This window comes from Saimiri boliviensis, chromosome X (assembly GCF_048565385.1).
Source record: "Saimiri boliviensis isolate mSaiBol1 chromosome X, mSaiBol1.pri, whole genome shotgun sequence".
Taxonomy (NCBI): domain Eukaryota; kingdom Metazoa; phylum Chordata; class Mammalia; order Primates; family Cebidae; genus Saimiri; species Saimiri boliviensis.
The window spans coordinates 128,668,140-128,688,639 of NC_133470.1; the positions used below are offsets into that span (position 1 = coordinate 128,668,140).

A 20,500-nucleotide genomic window follows, 5' to 3' on the forward strand; every position below is an offset into this window, starting at 1 on the left:
CCTATTGGCTGCACGCCAACATCAGTGCAGGGAAGATGGCGTCTAAGATGGGCGAAGGATATGAAGAGATACTTTACAAAAGAAGACATACAGGAGGCCAACAAACATATGAAAAAATGCTCATCATCACTGGTCATTAGAGAAACGCAAATCAAAACTACATTGAGATACCATCTCATACCAGTTAGAATGGCGATCATGAAAAAATCTGGAAACAACAGATGCTGGAGAGGATGTGGAGAAATAGGAACACTTTTACACTGTTGGTGGGAGTGTAAATTAGTTCAACCATTGTGGACGACAGTGTGGTGATTCCTCAAGGACCTAGAAATAGAAATTCCATTTGACCCAGCAATCTCATTACTGGGTATATATCCAAAGGATTATAAATCATTCTACTATAAGGACACATGCACAGTTCATTGCAGCACTGTTCACAATAGCAAAGACCTGGAACCAACCCAAATGCCCAACGATGATAGACTGGATAGGGAAAATGTGGTACAAATACACCATGGAATATTACGCAGCCATCAGAAACGATGAGTTCACGTCCTTTGTAGGGACATGGATGAACCTGGAAACCATCATTCTCAGCAAACTGACACAAGAGCAGAAAATCAAACACCGCATGTTCTCACTCATAGGTGGGCGTTGAACAATGAGAACACATGGACACAGGGAGGGGAGCACTACACACTGGGGTCTGTTGGGGGGAAATGGGGGAGGGATGGGGGTGGGGAGGTGGGAAGAGATAGCATGGGGAGAAATGACAGATAAAGGCGAGGGGACGGAAGGCAGAAAACCACACTGCCATGTGTGTACCTATGCAACAATCTTGCATGTTCTTCACATGTACCCCAAAACCTAAAATGCAATAAAAAATAAATTTAAAAAAATTATTTTAATTTTTGTGGGTGCATAGTAGGTATATAAACTTGAGGGGTACATGAGATGAGATATTTTGACACAGGGTTACAATGCATAACAATCACATCATGAACATGGGATATCCATCCTCTCAAACATTTTTATTTTGTGTTACAAACCATCCACTTATACTCTTAATTATTTTAAAATGTACAATTAAATTATTATTGACTATAGTCCCCCTCTTGTGTTATCAAATACTAGGTTTATTCATTCCTTATAACTATATTTTTGTATGCATTAACCACCCCTGCCTCTACCCCACACTACCCTTCCCAGCCTCCAGTAACCATCCTACTCTCTATGCCCATGAGTTAAATCATTTTGATTTTTAGATCCCACAGATAAGTGAGAACATGCAATGCTATCTTTTTGTGCCCGGCTTATTTCACTGAATGTCATCCTGTTCCATCTATGTTGCTGTAAATAACAGGATTTCATTCTTGTTTATGGCTGAATTGTAATCCACTTTGTATATGCACTGCATTTTCTTTATCCATTCATCTGTTGATGGATACTGTTTCTAAATCTTAGCTATTGAGAACAGTGCTGCAACAGACATTGGAGTGTAGATATATCTTTGATATACTGATTTCCTTTCTTTTGGGTATATACCAGCAATGGGATTGCTGGATCATATGGTATCTCAATTTTTAGTTTTTTTTAGAAGCCTCCAAACTGACCTCCACAGTGGTTATACTAAAATTTACATTCATATCAACAATCAACGAGGGTTCCCTTTGCTCTACATTCTTTCCAGCATTAGTTATTGCCTGTCTTTTGAAATGAATGCCCTTTTAACTGGGTGAGAGGATATCTCATTATAGATTTATTTGCATTTCTCTGATAATCAATTATGTTAAGCACGTTTTCATATGTTTGTTTCACATTTGAATGTCTTCTTTTGAGAAATGTCTTTTCCAACCTTTTTGCCCATTTTTAAATCAGATTATTAGGTTTTTTTCTTTAGAGTTGTTTGAACTTCTTATATATCCTGGTTATTAACCCCTTGTCAGATGGGTTGTTCGCAAATATTTTCTCCCATTTTGTGGGTTGTCTCTTCACTTTTTTGGTTATTTCCTTTGCCATGCTGAGGCTTTTTAGCTTGATGTGATTCCATTTTTGCTTTGGTTGCCTGAACTTGTGGAGTATTACTCAGAAAATCTTTGCCCAGGCTAATGTCCCAGAGAGTTTTCCCAAAGTTTTCTTGTAGTAGTTTCATATTTTGAGGTCTTAGATTTAATCCCTTAATCTATTTTTATTTCATTTTGTATATGGCAAGAGATAAAGGTCTTGTTTCACTCTTCTGCATATAAATATCCAGTTTTCCCAGCACCATTTATTGAAGAGATGGTCTTTCCCTGGTATGTTCTTGACAGTTTTGTTGAAAATGAGTTCACTGTAGGTGTGTGGAATTGTTTCTCGGTTCTTTATTCAGTTCCATTAGCCTATGTATCTGTTTTTATGTCAGTACCATGCCATTTTGGCTACTATAGCTCTGCAGCATAATTTGAAGTTGGGTAGTGTGAGTCCTCCAGCTTTGTTCTTTTTGCTTAGGATAGCTTTGGATATTCTTGGTCTTTTGTGGTTCTATATACATTTTAGGGTAGTTTTTTTCTATTTCTGTGAAGAATGTCATTGGTATTTTGACAGGATTACATAGAATCTGTAGATTCCTTTGGGTAGCACAGACAATCTAACAATATTGGTTCTTCCAATCCATTAACATGGAATATTTGTCCAATTTTTGGTGTCCTCTTCAATTTATTTCATCAGTGTTTTGTAGTTTTCATTATTGAGAACTTTTACTTCTTTGGTTAACTCCTAGGTATTTAATTTTATCAATGGCTTTGTAAATTTGACTACTCCTTATTTCTTTTCCAGTTTGTAACCTGTTGACATATAGAAATGCTACTGATTTTTGTATGTTGATTTTGTATCCTTCAACTTAACTGATTTTGTTTATCATTTTTCCCCAGTAGTCATTATCTGTCTGAAAAACAGGTTTTTCCTTTGAGTTTGGATAAATTAGGAGACCACCTGCTGGTCTGTTTACAAAAATTAGCTGTTCATTTCACCGTCTGGGAGAGCTTTGGTTACTTTGGTTTAAATGTTCTTCGTAATGAAATCTGAAATATTGCCATATATTCCACTTGGGCAGCATCATCCATTTATCAAATGGAATATATAAGCTTCCAGTGTTAGATAATCATAGTTTAGGAAAATATTTTTAATAAGCAAGCATGTGATATAAGTAAATTTTTGCCATCAAAAAGGAGCCATGAAGGCCAGGAACCAACAAAGGAAAAAAATTGTGAAGTAGGGTTTTTCTTGGCACAAAAATGAAGAATATTTTAGGCAGCACAAACAGTGTGGCAGACCACGCATAAGCCATAAACTGTTTTGTGTGTTGTAAGAAATGGATAGGACACTGGTTTCACTAACAAAACACATTGAGGCCACATGCTGTAAAGAGCCTTGAATAATAAACATAATATAAGCTAATACCTACATAACAGTTACATTGTACCAGGCATTATTCTAAACACTTCATATACATTAATTTGTTTATTACAAAAAGCCTTTGACATAGGTGCTATTATTACCCTCATTTAACAAGGAGACCGAGCTACTCAGAAGTCACCAAAGGATTTCAGGTATGATCAGATTTGTATTTGAGAAAGGTAATTCTGGTTGCAATGTGGAAGAAGGTTTAGAAAGGGGAGATAGTACAAGGATAGAAGACCAGGAAATAGGCTAGTATAATAATTCAGGCAAGATTTAATGAAAACTCAGAATTAGAGCAGTATAAATGGAAAGTAAGAATATATTCCAGAGAGAGATGTGAGGTACAATTGACTACTTAAGGGGCTAATTGGATTTCAGGTTTCTAGGAAGAAATGACAGAAGTATTATTAATTATTACTGTCAAGTCATACTTGGAAGATGTATAGGTAGATGGTACTGATACCCATCAGGATGTGAAATATAAACATATTCATATTTTATAGGTAACATGGTAAATTTTGTTTTGGATATGTTATACTGAAATTCTATTAGAATACCAGAGGTAAATATAAAACAGACAGTTAGCTATACTAATGTAGAACCAGAAGAGAGATCTGACCATAAGGTAGACTTGAGTATTATCAGCATTTGTAATGTTCATATTTGGCCTACTGGAGTTCCCACCTTCGTCACTGCTGTCTGATTTATTAGTAAGAAACATATTGTTATAAAAGGAGGGTGGAGCTTTTTGAGATCAGAAAACCACTGCACATAAAAGCAGTTTAAATATCTACCAAAGCTTAAATGTCACATATCAAGTCAGAAGGGATCCAACAAGTTTTATGTGGAGAACTAGGAAGTATCTGAACAAGGAGTGCACATGCTTGCTCAGTATTTATTAAACTTTAAAGTACATGTAAATTACCCTGGGAATCTTGGTAAAATGCAGATTCAAATTCAGTCAGTTTGGCCTGAGACATAAAATTCTACAATAATTTCAAGCACTCAGGAGACGCCAATGCTGCTAGTTCATGGACCATACATCTGATAGCAACAATCTAGACAGGTGCTGTTTAATGGAAATATAATGTGAGCCACACATGTAATTTTAAATGTTCTAGGAGCCACATTAAAAATTTAAAAATGAATTGGTAAAATTAATTTTAATATATATATATATAATTAACCAAACATATCCAAATTATATAATTTCATTATGTATAATATTTATAATATTAGCGAAATATTTTACATTCTTTTTTGCACTAACTCTGTGAAATACAGTGTGTAGTTTACACTTTAAAAAATCTATCTCAATTTGGACTAGGCACATTTCAAGTGCTTAAAAGCCACATATGCAGTACAATGCAAGCCCAGATAGTTCCATATCAGATGTCTTGAATTGATGATCACTGTCATCCCCACAAAAATATATCTAAATGTTCCACAATGCATTTGAAAGTTTTTATCCTACCTGTTGATAGCCAATTGTTCTCTTAGTTTTCAATGGAATTAAACAGTTGCTTAGCTCAATATTTACTTTTAATTTCCACGTAAGCTACCCAATATGTGATAAATTCACTTTAGACTATGCCACTTAAGAAACAGAAGAGGAAATAGAATAATCACTGGAATAGGAGTCTGGAGACATAAATTCAGGCCCAAGAGAGTTCTGCCTCTATTTACTTGCTATGTGACTTGGGCCATACAAAGTTTCCTCCATAGTAAAATTTAGTGGGTTGGACCAGATAATCTCTAAGATTTCTCCCAATTCTCATATTCTACTCATTTGTATTTAACACTATGCATTGTGAGTATATTCTAATTACAAATCAACACTTCATGTAGCAAATGGGCACACACCTACACGTCCAGGCTGGATCATCTCAACAATATATCAGTTCTGTTGATTAATGAGCTTTGAATAAGGATCCATAGAAAAATATATACTAATGACTGAAACTATATTAAATCACCAAAGAAAAACAAATAGCCTTTGCTATGGCAACAGTGACTTGCCAGATACAGAGCTTGTGATAAACACTAGTCAGCACAGCCATGCATTGCTTAACAATGAGGATACATTCTGAGAAATGTGTCATTAGGAAATTTTGTCATTGTGTAAACAACATATAGCATACTTACGCAAACCTAGATTGCATAGTCTACTACACAATTAGGCTATATGGGATAGCCTATTACTCCTAGGCCACAAACCTATACAGCATGTACTATGTTGAATACTGTGGGAAACTGAAACACAGTGGTAAATATTTGTGTATATAAACATAGAAGTCCAGTAAAAATATGGTATTATAATCTTATGGGACCACCATCATATGCATAGTATATCTTTGACCAAAATGTTGTTATGCAGCACATGACTATAAATCTATTATAATTAGGATCTAAATCCTCAGGTAAATTCTGTCAGGTTTTGCTGCATGTAAACGCAATGCCAAGGCCAAAATGAAGCAAACAGATACAAACCAAGAAGGAATAGGAGATATGACTACTCTGATTGCATCTATTCTCATGGCAACACATTAACAGGTTAAAACCTCTTCTCCATTTCAAGTTGGTAAAATTTTACTTAATACAACCGACTTAATCGAGCCTCAGGCAAAATACTGGGATGGGTTAGAGCCGTGAGAATTAAGCTATCCTTAACTAAAATGGAATCAAAGCGCTTGAAATCATACCAAGTAAAGCATAATTTTACTTAAAATTGTAAGGTTCCCCCATGGCTTTCAAAGAAAATTGATAATATTTTTGAAATTTTAATGAGTTTTTTGAAGGGTACAAGGCAATGTGAGAACTGTTACAACTTCCTCCTAGGTTCAGAAAAGAATTTTACAAAGGGATCGGATATACTATCTAGATTACACCAAATTCTTTGCCCCAGACAATACGCTTGCTTATTTCATAGTTGTAATATTGATTTCCTTTTTTCATTTTCTTGATTTAAGAACTTTATACTTCGCAACTTATCTCCTACCTCTGCTGGAGGCTAAAAAGACATCATAACGGAAAGAATGCGAAATCACATGATAGTGTGGGGATCATTGGTAAGTCACTTGCAACAGAAGATTAATTTTTAGAGAGATGAAAATATTAAAAAAAACATAGCAGAAAAAGTATGCTTTCCCAAGGTTTGCTGATTTAAACGCATAAGTACCACTTACATAAAAAGGGTAAAATGCCACTGAAATGCCCACGATAGGGAATGTATCTTTTCAATAGTCTCCCTACTCTACCTACATGCTGTTTCCAAGGTAATGTTTCTCATCTACTTCTTTAAACTAACCCTTTCTATGACATTCATCTCAATGGGTACAAAGTCCATATCTTAAATGAAGCCTTCCCACCAGTCCCTGCGGACTTCCAACTCAGTAAACTCCCATGATATGAAAAGAAGATGCACACAGATATCTATAAGGAATCTTATACAAAATTTACATGGATACTTCCATAGCATAACTTACTGCTAGAACTTAAATAATCAGTATTGTTGAGGTCCAGTCACATTCTCTTGGCTACTTCCTCTAGAAACAACCATGACTCAGCCAAGCACATGAATACAGTGACAGCATGAATGTAGGAGAATCTGTATTGTACAATATTACAGATGTTGTAAGACTGAACTTCCCGAACTGACTCTGGGCCAGAATGGTCAGATCCTTCTGAAGTTCTGGAAAAAGAGAAGAGTGTTGCTTGGTCATGCATTGCAGCAACTATGAGAATCCAACCCACAGACCTCCAAACTACAAAAAATGTAACTGACAAAGGGATCTAGCTACTGCACACTGAAATCCATCACCACACTGATACTGAGCCCGTGTATCCCACAGGCCTCTCCCATCCAATGACTGAGCATGGCAGAGACACAAATGCAGGTCCATTCTTGGGAAACAAAACAATTTGTTGGTTGACATTGGCTTAAAGATTATCTGTCACACTCTCTTGTTAAACCTTCTTCAGACTGATGGAAGTCTAGAACAATTATATCCAACTACCCTTCCATCCCTCTCACTTGGGATCAGATTGGCTTTATGTTATGATTACTCTCAGTCTTTTCTAGATCCCTCTCCATTTTTTTTCTCTCACAGACATTTCCCTATCAATATTCCAGTAGTTTTTTTTTTAAGAGAAATTGACAAGCTAATCCTAAAATCTGTATGAAAATGCAAATAATAAAGAACAGCCAGAACAATCATGGAAAAGAACAAAGAATTTATACTTGCCACGTTCAAAAATTACTATAAAGCAACAGTAATTAACATAGTGCTATACTAGCATAAGGATAGATATGTAGATCAATGGAACAAAAATAATTCCCTACATTTATTGTTAATGTTTTTTTACAAGGGTACAAAGGTATTTCAATGGGAAAAGAATAGTTTTTTCAACAGATGGTGCTAGAACATTGCAAAAAGGTTAATTTTGACCTCTATCTGATACCATACACAAACCTTTACGCTAAATGGACCACAGACCTACACGTGAGAGCTAAAACTGTAAAACTCTTAGTAGAAAACATTGGAGCAAATTTTTGTAATACTGGGTTAAACAAATATTGTGTAGGTAAGGTACCAACGTGTAGGCAACCAAATAAAAATTAGATCAATTGGACTACATCAGAAATTTTTAAAAATTGTTGTGCTTTGAAAGTTACCATTAAAAAAATGAAGACAGGGCAGGTACAGTGGTTCACGCCTGCAATCTCACCATTTTGGGAGTCAGAGGCAGGAGGATTGCTTGAGGCCAGAAGTTCAGACTAGCCTGGGTAACATAGTGAGACTCTGTCTCTATAAAAAAAAAAAATTAAAATTAGCCAAGTGTGGTGGCACACACCTGTAGTCCCAGCTATCTGCAGGCTGAGGTGGGAGGACTGTTTGAGCCCAAGACTTGGAGGCTGCAGTGAGCTATGACTGCACCACTGTATTCCAGCCTGGGTAACAGAGTAAGATCCTGTATCTAAAAGAATAATAAAATAAAACATAAGGAAAATTAAGACAAATCACAGATTGGGAGAAAATATTTGCAAATCGTATATCTGGTAAAGGACATTTATTTTAAATTAAGAAAAACACTCATAACTCAAATAATAAAAAGACAACCTGATTAAAAAATGATCAAAGGACCTGAACAGGCATTTTTTTACAGAGAAGATATTCAAATGGCCAATAAACATATAAAAAGATGCTTGGCATCATTTAGTCATCAGGGAAATGCAAATCAAAACCACAATGAGATACCACTCCACAATTACTAGAATAGTTATAATAAAACACATAATGACAAATGTTGGTGATGATGCAGAGAAACAGGAACCCTCATACATTATTAGTGCAAATGTAAAATGGTGCAGTCATTTTGGAAACAGTCTAACAGTTCCTCAAAAAGTTGAACATAGAGCTGTCATATTACCTAGCATTTCTACTCCTATATATATATATATATATATATATATATATATATATATAAAACCAAAAGAAATAAAATGAAAACCTGTTTATACAAGAACTTACAGTGTTCATAGCAACATTATTTATAAGAGCCCCAAAGTGTAAATAATGCAGATATCCATCAATTGGTGAATGGGAAAATAAAATACAGTATATTTATATTTTGCAATAAAAATGCAATACCAATACATGTTGCAACACAGATGATCCTTGAAAACATTGTGCAAAATAAAAGAAGCCAGACACAGAAGACCTCATATTGCATGATTCCTTTTATATAAAATTTCCAGAAAAGGCAAATCTATGGAGACAGAAAAGAGATTAGTGGTAGCCTGGGGCTGAAAAACGAGAGTCACTGCAAATGGATATGAGAGATCTTTTTGGGATGAAGGAAATATGCTAAAATTGAACTGTGGTAATAACAGTTCTATAATTGCAAACTTACAAAATTTATAAAAACCTACTGAATTGTACACTTAAAACAGGCAAATGTTATGATATTTGAATCATACATCAATAAAGCTGTTAAAACATGCATTAAAAATTCATGTTAAAAGAAATATAGGGATATGAAACTCAATTAGACTCATACTTCCCATAATTTACTTATGAGAAAGATGATTTACACTGGTGTATCTGTCGTCAGATAAGCTAAATAGCATTTTCACTGGACATCTGAAGTGAAGTGGTCAAGACTAGCAACATTTTAAATATTGGCAAATTTTATTTCCGTCATCTTCATAGACATTTTATGTACCTATGCACACAAAGAAGAATCTGGTGAAAATGACATAATAAAAGACATACTAGGTGTGAATTCTGAAAACCTAGACTCAGACCCTACCTTTATTACTTACTAGCAGTAAAGCTTTGGGTTTTTTGGGCCTTGGTCTTTTCAACTGCAACCAAGAGAACACTAGAACAATGTATGTGAAATTGTGTTTTAAAGAGAAATTATAACGTAAAGTAAGGGAATTTTTAAATTAGTGGTGATAGAGAAGATAAAACATGCATATATATAACTATGCTAAACAACAGAAAGTGACTTGCAAGGGATATAGATAGCATGCTATGGGATTTCAGAGGAAAGAGAGATTCTTTTTTGTCTGAGTGAACAGAAAGGTTTCATGGAGATGCTGACATTTGAACTGGGCCATGACGGATATTTGCATTTGAGTCAATAGGTTAAGGAATTCCAATCAGAAAACGCAGGAGAAGACTGGACCACACATGGGGAATGCACAGTACATCTATTTACCTGAAGTATGGCTTTCTTGCTTCCTTATCACTTCATACATCTTAAAGCTTTCCTCCCTCTGTACTCCATTTCTATTTGCACACTGCAAATTTCAACTGCTCTGATGTGCTCTTCTCTGACTCATTACCTTGCCCAGCCCCAACCACACTCCCATTACATGCTACATGTAATCTGATCTGACCATACTGCTCATACCTCTCATTCAGCATTTTCCTAGCTTTTTATCACATTACAATCTTTGGGTTGTGATTATCTGATACTCCTTAGATTGTAAACATGAGGCACAGAATTTTGTCCTATTTTTTGTTACAGTTTCTACACACAATACCTTCTAAAAATTATTTGCTGAATCAAAGTAAATTCACTCAATATTTATTAAGGGGTGTGTGTGTGTGTCTAAGACAGAGTCTTGCTCCGTTGCCCAGGCTGGAGTGCAGTGGCATGAGCTGGGCTCACCACAACCTTCACCTCCTGGGCTCAAGCAATTCTGCTACCTCAGCCTCTCAAGCAGCTGGGATTACAGGCGCCCACCACCATGCCCAGCTAATTTTTGTATTTTTAGTAGAGACAGTGTTTCACAATGTTGGCCAGGCTGATCTCAAACTCCTGACCTCAGATGATCCACCCGTCTCAGTCTCCCAAAGTGCTGGAATTATAGGCATGAGCCATGGCGTCTGGCCGAGGGCTTATTTTTAACCCAATAAAGTGATATATAGAATGTACCATAAGATCTGCTTCCTGCCCCTCAAGTTGCTTACAACCTAGCCAGAGGTCCCAAATTTAATTATATTTCTGTATAGAATATAATGCACACAACACTGATGATTGTCGGTCCCCAGATAATATCCAAATTTTATCTCACTTAACCATTCCTTGCCATTGGTGAAAATGTTATAGGCAGCCAGATGGGAAAGGACAGTGGAAGCACAGTTACAAAATGTGAAAAATAAAGTAGCTATGGTAAATTTAAAAAGAAACAAACACTTTTATAGCTGTTGTAAATACCAGTTAGTCATTGATTTGCAATAATATCACATAATAAAAGATATATTTTGAATAAAACTTGAGCCACCTCATTTCAATAAACACCACACTAGAATTATTTAGTGCCTTGAAAAGACACTGGTTAAATTCTTTCAGAAATAAGTATTTGGTTCTAGATCACTTCTTGCCAGTGCGTATTATCTGGCCCAGTGGTTCTTAATAGAATTTAGATCACAGACCTCCCTTGATGAATGCTGCCAACTGGCTCCCAGAAAAAAATGAAGAGTCACAGAAATGTTTGCATAAAGTTTTAAATTTCTCAATACATCCCCAAAGATTATTTATGAATATTATCGTAGGCAGAATTTTAAGATGGCCTCCAATAATCTTTGCCATTTTTGTACATACCTTGTACAATACCTTCGGTGAATCTAATAGGTTCTCACTCCTGTGATTGGGTTATATTATACTGTAAAGGTGAAAAAATTTTGCAGATGAAATTAAGGTTCCTAATCAGTTAACTTTAAGTTAACAAAAAAGAGACTACCCAAGTTTAGCCTAATCTAATTATGTGAAACCTTTAAAAACTGGAGAAGTCAAAAAGATTCTAAGTAGTAGACATGCTATTCTTTTGACTTTGAGGAAAGTAAATGATTATGTTAAGAACTGCTGATGGAGAAAGAGGTGTAACTGGGACATGAGAGCATTCTCTGGGAGTTGAGAATGACTTCCAGGTGAAAACAAAAAAATGGAGACTTTATAACCACAAAGGACTCAATTCTACCAAAAATCCAAATGAGTTTGGAAAAGGACGCCAAGCTCCAGATGAGAACGCAACCTAACCAACAACTTGATTTCAACTATGTGACACCCTGATCAGAGAAACCATCTACACTGTACCTGCACTTCTGACCTAAAGAAACTGGAAAAATAAATAAATGGCTTAATAGCCATTAAGTTTGTGGTAATGTGTTATGTAGCAATATAAAACTAATACAAACAAAACCTGTGGCCTAAAGAGTTAATATGGATCACCAGACAATATTCTAAAACAGGTGTGGCTTTTAGAAGTCTTATGGCAACATAAGGATTCCAAATAGTGATAACAGTCATTTAAGAAAAGCTCTGATTATTCTTTAGGTCTTAGCTTCACCAAGGGAGCAAACTATATACGAATTCCGCAGACAGACTGGATTTAATAAACTCAGATTATTTATTTGCACCCCAAACTATTCCTTATTAAAGATGCACAGTTGTCCAGTAGGCAGCCATTTTTTTTTTCTTTTCCTCCCAGCCCCTGGGCTTGCTAGGGCCACAAAGCCTCCTCCCCAGTGATGGTTGCTAAGTGTTTTAAATTCATTGTTATTACCAGTCAGAGACCCTTTGTTAGTTATTCAGCAATTGCTTATACTGGATAGCCTCGGCAGTAATCCCAATTCATGTGCAAAAACTCACATAAAAAAATACAAACACAAATGTCAGTAACCCTATGTATCATGTTCCAGACCTATTTTTCTTCTCTTATTTCCTATACTTCCATCAAAACATACTTACCTAGAGTCCCACTTTCATAGATTCCAGGCAAATGAGAGGTGTTAATTTAATCCATTAATTCATCCAACAAGTATTTATAGAATTACATACCACATGCAAGATATAGTAAACACTCTTTGTGGAACAGCATCAGCATCACAGGTGTATGATCTGTGCAGTTGCACAGGGCTCTGCATGTAAAAGGGCCTTGTGCTTGGTTTAATGCTCTGCTTTTGCTGTCTTGACACTTCCAATAATTTTTGAACGAAGAGCCTTGCATTTTAATTTTACACTGGGCCATTCAAATTATGTAGCCACTCTTGTTATAGTAATATAATATAAAGGGAAATATAACTTGACTGAAGATAGTAGGATATCTGCATGCTAGTCTTTGTTCTGTCACTAAAGGAATGTGTGATCCTAGGCAAGTAAATTGCCCCTCTCTGAGCTTCAATTGCCTCTTGTAAAAATTGAGGGGATAAGACTGGGCCAGTGTTGCCCAAACTTACCTGATAATGAGAATCACCAAAGGTGCTTGCTATGAATACAAAGTACAAAGTCTAAATGTATACCTCTGATTCTTCCTGTCAGCTTGCTCTCATATCAGTGTTCCCAACACTCCTCTACACTGCAGCACAAATGCCCCACCTAAAATCCATAGCCATAGGAAAGGTCACATCTGTTGGAGATAAGGAATATGAAATCATGGGAGGCTTCATGGAGGAGGCTGCACCTGAGCTGGTCCTTGAGGGATGGACCTACATTAGATTACCCAGGCAGAGACTGGAAAGATTTTCCAGAGAGAGATGGTGTTTAATTACAAAGCTAGTGAAGAAACACTGGTGCAGAGCACGGACTCACCAGGCATGGGGTGGGGATCAAATCAGGCCTGGTTTAAACTGACCACCTCTCCCTATGGGCTCCAGCCCTCTTCTGCATCAGTGGAAACTCCACTCACAGACTTATACACTCATAAATGTACACATTCACAATACATACTCACATGCATAAGACACTCAAATATACACACTCACACATAAACACACACACTCTTATACAATATGCTCACACATATTCATACACATACACACATTTGCATGCACACATATAAACACTCACATACACATTCACATATTCTCAAACACACATACACACACCAGCACATATATACATACAAATATACTCACACAATAAACACACACACACGTCCAGGCAGACAGGTCTTTCTCAGCTGTAATTCTCTGTCTATGGGCAGGCAGGTGCCACTTTTCTGTGAGTATTATCAATAGTCTTCTTCTCCCACCTTGCTGAATGTGTGCAGTTGCCTAGTAGGCAGCCGTTTCATTTCCTTATTGCCCCTAGATCCACTTAGTGAAATAACTGCAATCCTCCACCTGCAACATGGTTGCTAAGTGGTTAGAATTCACTGTTCTGACCCTTAAGAAATGTAGTAACTTTGTAGTTGCAACCTCAACACAAATTCATAAAGTCAAAAGCTAAATATCAGTTCAGTGTAAGAATTCTGTTCCCAGTTCTATCATAGCTGCCCAACACGGTACCCCCAATCTTCCTCACCCAATACTGATGCTCCTCTATATTTTTAGTTTAAGATCCTGTTAGTAAACCATGATTATGTTATTAAACTCTGTAACTTTACTCACATATTAGTCTACTCTCTCCAATCTACCACTGACCTTATGCAAGTCTATACCTCTCTCTCTCTCTCTCTCTCTCTCTCTCTCTCTCTCTGTGTGTGTGTGTGTGTGTATCTCTCTTTCTCTCACCACACCCCCCTCTCTGTCTGATTCTTCCCCCTTCCATTTTTGAGAATATAAGTCATAAGTCATTTTGGTATTTTGTCAGTAGAAATATGAGCTCTGTCATTTTTGCTGGCATTCTTTTCTATGATAGCCTATTAAAACTGCCAGCTAAGGTTTCTTCTGAATCTAACAAGATCAGACTCCTATGCACTTGTGGATGTATGAGTGTGCACATTGTTATTTCCATTTCATGTGCATTTTATTTGTGATGTCCTGCTATCATTGATACATTTTAGAATATTTGCATATGTTGAAAAGCAGCAGTAAAATTACCAAATACTAAGCAGCACCAATTATATTTGATTCAAGTGACATACAGACCACCATAAAGTAAAATAGGGAAGGCAAAATCAGTGGCAAGAAAGCAAGCATGAAAGCACCCTTCTTTAACATCCCACTATTTTATAATTGCACGGTACTTTTTAGAATCATCTTGCTTCTTTCATGAACACATTCCTATCACAATGGATGAAAATAGCCATGTCAATGCCAATAATTCCAAAGTTATGGTGTTCCTGCCCTTGAGCTCAATTTCCTAGAACCACTGCTTAATGCTTCATACCAGGCACAATTTGGATGTCTGACTTTGAAAATGTGGGCACTGACATTCAATACATTGGGAGTTTTGAACTAGCTTGGATCATTTCATGCAATGCGACAAGCTACCAGCTTTGTGGGTGACCTTGCTGTGGCATTAGAGGGAGCTAACCTTACTGATTCATACCCTCTCACTGATAGTAGAATAAGTTGTCGATCAACCTGGAATATTTGGCAGGTTGAAATCTAAACATCAGCCAACACAGAAAGAAAAAAGCTAATCTCAAAGCTCCTTTACTGGGCTGTGGGAAAGTTGGTGCAGCCACACAGTATCTAAGCTCCAGAAAGTCCTTATTAAGTATGACAGCAACAGCTGGAGCTGCTAGAACTAGCAGAACGTTGAAAGAAACACAGGCCCATTAGAGAAAGGAGGGGAAAAGCTATAATTTGAAATAAATAATGTATGGGCTGCCAGTGGGCATGAAAATCCCAGCAGCCTTGGAGTTTTGTATTGCATTGAAGGCGATAGCTATAATTCCCTTTGGACACCTGGACTTGTCTTGTCACATTTCCCCTTATAAACATAAAATATAACAGCACTTTGGAAAGCAAATGCAATTCATGTTCTGCTTGATGGATAACAATAGTGAGATTACCAGAGACAAGCAGAAATTTGCTTATTCAATAAACAGCTCTAAGGCAGAGAGAAACCCCTGTGGTTGCCATCCAAGGCCTTCTACATAGCTTACCCTGCCACATCAGGCTTCACTCCACTACTTTCCACCTTGACTCTAGTATTGTACCAAGTCTGAATCCTTTCAATACACACTCCATTCATTTCTCTCTTTGTGCTTTTACTTTATTTTTGTCTCTACTTGGAATAACCAATGCTCCTGCCTCCAACTTTAACTGATCTACTTTTCTTACATTTTTCTTTGAGAGCTAACTCAGGTTCCATCTCCTCCAAAAGAAATCTTCTCTGACTGAACAAATCCCAGTAATATCTTCCTTTTATTTATTTCTATAGCACTAATTACATGTACCACATAACCTGGACCCTGCTTCTACATGATCTTGTATATTTCTCTAACATAAAACTCCTAGAGGTCAGAGACTTATCTTCCTTATAGTGCCTAAGAGCTCTCAGCACACAGTAATTTAAAAAATACTTATTTCTTAGTGGTAAAATGTATAAACTTTGAATCTCAATTCTAATGCTACCTATACTAACATAGGCAAATTATTTAACTGTACTAAACCTCAGTTTCCTTATTTGTGAAGTGGAAATAATGTAGCTACCTCACAGAAGTAGTTCTGTCCTGTTCTCATATTTCACTTTTTCTATCTAAGTTATATTAATGCTTTTTGTTCTTGGGGGGGAAAAAGAAATATGCCACTTCAGAGAGTCTTTCTCTATTCAGTAAAGAAGGCTGTTGAAGACAGACACAAATTACTGCACTGGCCACCAAACAGGATTGCTGACCTTAAATAAGGGTCGAAAAAAGGAGTTTCTTAACCTGGTTCATTTCATAAAACATCCTTCATGATCTGGATTATGTTTAACTCTCCAGACTAATCTTTTATGAGAATACTCTTCTCCCAAGTGTGAATTTCAACAACAAAATATGACTTACACTTTCTCAAAAATGCCTTGGTTCCTCTAAAATCTCAAGACACACAGAGAAAATATTACGGTTTAGGTTGACGAAATACAAGATGTTTCTGAGGGCTTTAAGAGAAAGTAAGTCAGAAGCTGAAAGGAGAAAAAGTGGAAACCCCGTGCAAATGGATCATCACAATCAACACCGTTTCACATTTGCAAACCTCATCAAAAACTAGTGTGAAGTATTAGTAACTATACTTTATAGAGGAATTCAAGCTAGTGACTAAGCCCTTAATAAATATTTGTGTCCCACAGAAAGGAATTTTTCTCTTAGTTTTACAGGTCCAACAAACAGATATTTATAAACATTCAAACTAAAAAGTTCCTGAATTCTATTTCAAAGTGTTTTTCAACATATGGCCTAGTTCTACTTTTAAAAAATTATTATGACATAGGCAGAGTGAGATGAGAAAATAGGATTCGAATGGGTGAATTACTAGCCTAAAGTCACCACACTGACTATTAGTGAACACTGGATTAGAGTTTTTAGTGATTCTTAATTCAGCTATCTCAAGTTTGGCTTTACAGATACTGGGCTTTTTACCTTGAAAAAAGAAAACTACTGGAGACCTTCAACCTTGAGTCATGGGTTAAAATTGAATGTTTAAATCAATGTTCTCTCCTTCCCCGTCAGTGTTTCGAGTTCAGCTGGTTTCAGAAGGCTCAAGGGGTGCGGAAGGCACTGAATGGTAGAAGGTGAATTGTGTCATTAGGCAGTGAAGGCAAAATTGGGTTTAATCTGCCATTACACAGCTCCAGTTTATATCCACTGTCACTCCCGTTAACCTCTGCCTCCCAACATGCCCAAATATTTGCACATGGATTAAGCTGAACTTTCTTATGAGTAAGTTTCTTCATTCAAGGCTTCTTAGATTTTGTTTTCATCAAGCGTTCATGTTACAGAGAAGAGTAGTGCTCGTACCATATAGTATCCAATTCTTCCCTCCTTAAGATGGAAAGCCTACACATTTACTCAAATTTCCTGACCCGGCTTTTTCCCTGCCTGGTTTTATCAAGAACTGTTTTTGCAGTGTCTTTATTATAAATAAATAAATTGTTCACATATCTTTGCTTCATTTTTCTAGTTCAATCCAGATAACTAATTAGTACACAGTCTTGGCCATCGCTCATTTCATGCCTTTTTTCATTGATTAGCAAGCAGATATTTTTTATAATGGTCCATCACCAGCTTTATTTATTTATTTATTTATTATTTTTGAGACAAGCCTTGCTCTGTCACCCAGGTTGGAGTGCAATAGAACAATCTCGGCTCACTGCAACCTCGGCATCCCAGGTTCAAGTGATTCTCCTGCCTTAGCCTCCTGAGTAGCTGTGATTACCGGCATGCACCACCACACCTGGCTAATTTTTGTATTTTTAGTAGAGATTGGGTTTCACTATGTTGGTCAGGCTGGTCTTGAACTCCTGAACTCAGGTGATCTGCCCATCTTGGCCTCCCAAAGTGCTGGGATTACAGGCATCAACAGGACCTATATTTATTTTTTAATAACCTTCTTATTCCACCAGACTAATTTGCCCAGTGTGAGTTCAATCTGTTTTTCACCAGCCTCATCAAAAAGCATATAGTCAACAAGGAATGCACAACACAAAACAAATTAGTGGTTGCCAGGGGCCAGGAAGAGAGGGAAATAGAGAATAACTGTTTAACTTTGTATCCTTCATTCACAGATTAGTGAAAAGGAGAAACTGACATAGCCTCCCAGCCTAGATCTTTTTCTCATGCTGGATGCTTCCTGCCCTCAAACATCAGACTCCAGGTTCTTCAGTTTTGAAAATCAGACTGGCTCTACTTGCTCCTCAAGCTTGCAGACAGCCTATTGTGGGACCTTGTGATCTTGTAAGTTAATACTTAATAAACTCCTATATATATCGTATTAGTTCTGTCCCTCTAGGGAACCCTAATACAACAGGTATGGGGTTTTCTTTTGTGATGATGGAAATGTTTTATAATTAGATACAGGTTATGTTTGCACAATATTGTGAATGTACTAAAGGCCACTGAATCATACACTTTAAAATGATTAATTCTAAATTATGTGACTTTCACGTAAGTTGTTTTAAAAAAGGTAATAAATATTATGTGCCAATAATGTTATATATAATATTATTTGAAGGACTGTCTCTTTAAAGTTGCCTTTGCCTGACATTAAGTCAGACTACAGGAGCTAAGAAAACATTACTACTTTCTGTCACGGTGAAAGTGCTCTTCATCAGAGGTCAAGTTGTTCCCTGTTGATGGACTAGGCTGGTTGGCACAGTCCAAGCTACATAGACTAAGGATGTTATTCTGGATAACGACATTCATTATCATTCAGAACTTCTATTTCCACAAATCGAGTGGATGAAAGCACATATACTTTTGGCTGAAATTCCAATTCTCATTTTGGTCATTGTCCATTTTTAATACGTCAAGAGCCTCTCAATAGGTACATCATGATTACATAGGGAAGAGAAGAAAACGTCAATTTGATTGCCTATTTTCCATGAAATTATTTCTGTCCAACAAATGAACTCATTTGATAATTTAAAAAATGATTACAGTCTTTTAGCTTCTCATTCTTTCCCTCCATTTTCCAGAGGGACTGATGATATTCTTCCCTAGAGAACTAGAATAATATGGCCACTGAAATGTTATAAACATTAGACACTTTTATGCCCTCCCATCTCACCCCATTCTGACCCGTTACTACAGGGTATGTTTAAATAGGTTCTTCTGTACCTGCAGTTGAATCATATAACAGTATGGTTTGCATTTCCTTCCTGATCTTATTATGGCTCTACCTTAGCTTACTCACCCTTAGTTTTCTTTTCACCCATTTCCACGTATTTTATGTATTTTCATAAGATGACTTAAGCCTTTTGGGAAATTAGGTGGGGGCTTAACACAATAGGATGTAAAAAATGGAGAATGACAGAATAAGTCAAAGAGAACACTAGATTGAAAAAAAGTGCATCTGCTTGTACTTTGTGATGTGATTTGAAATAGTCTGGCTTAGTCTGTTTGGTCTGCTCAATTCTCCACAGCAACAGAAACTATCCTGTGGATACATACAAAGAAGAGCTCTTTTCAAAGCCCATAATATGTCATGCTAAACATCATCCTTGGAAACAGCAAGACCCACTAGAGGGTAAGTTCACTCCCAAATACCACCAGTATTAGTGATTTTTTTGAAGCAAATGGGAACAAATTGTGTAGGCCCTGGTCTTGGAATAAGCCACTAAAGGAGACAGTGATTTAAGAGATAACATTCTACTTTGCCACAGTTAGAGATATTCATTGTAGCATTTACTTTTCTCTTCATGTAAGACTATCTAATTGAGATTCTTAAGGCTTTGAAACAGATATGATTCATAAAACATTATGAATTAGTGTATTCAGAAAACTCATTAACAGGGCATTTTAGATAAAGGAAGCACAATACCTCAGATAGATTTTGATTATAATTTACTTGGGCTAAAATCTCCATCTGCAAATGAATTGCTGCATAATCCTTGCAGATGCCATAAGAACAAAAGTCCACTGCCATAGAGTTTTCTAAAGAAATCTCTCTTTGGTGAGAAGTATGGCATTAAAAATGTGAATGTATGGTGAGCTCTGTTTCCCCACCCCTCCATTCCCCGACTCCCTGATGCAATAAATTTATTTACCTAAACCTTGATGAGTAACAAAGCATTTATGCTATTAAACTGTATAGTACATCATCTACATTCACATATCCTAAACAAAATCTGTGAAAGAATCACTGCAAAAGGAGGTTATTGAGACTTTAGAGAAAGA

General features: G+C 36.5%; 1 protein-coding gene across 1 annotated transcript in view; it reads right to left on the reverse strand.

The window, feature by feature from the left end:
• IL1RAPL2 (interleukin 1 receptor accessory protein like 2) overlaps nt 1-20,500 on the reverse strand; it is a 1,129,803-nt gene that overhangs the window by 427,775 nt on the left and 681,528 nt on the right. The gene's annotated exons all lie outside the window — the stretch shown is intronic.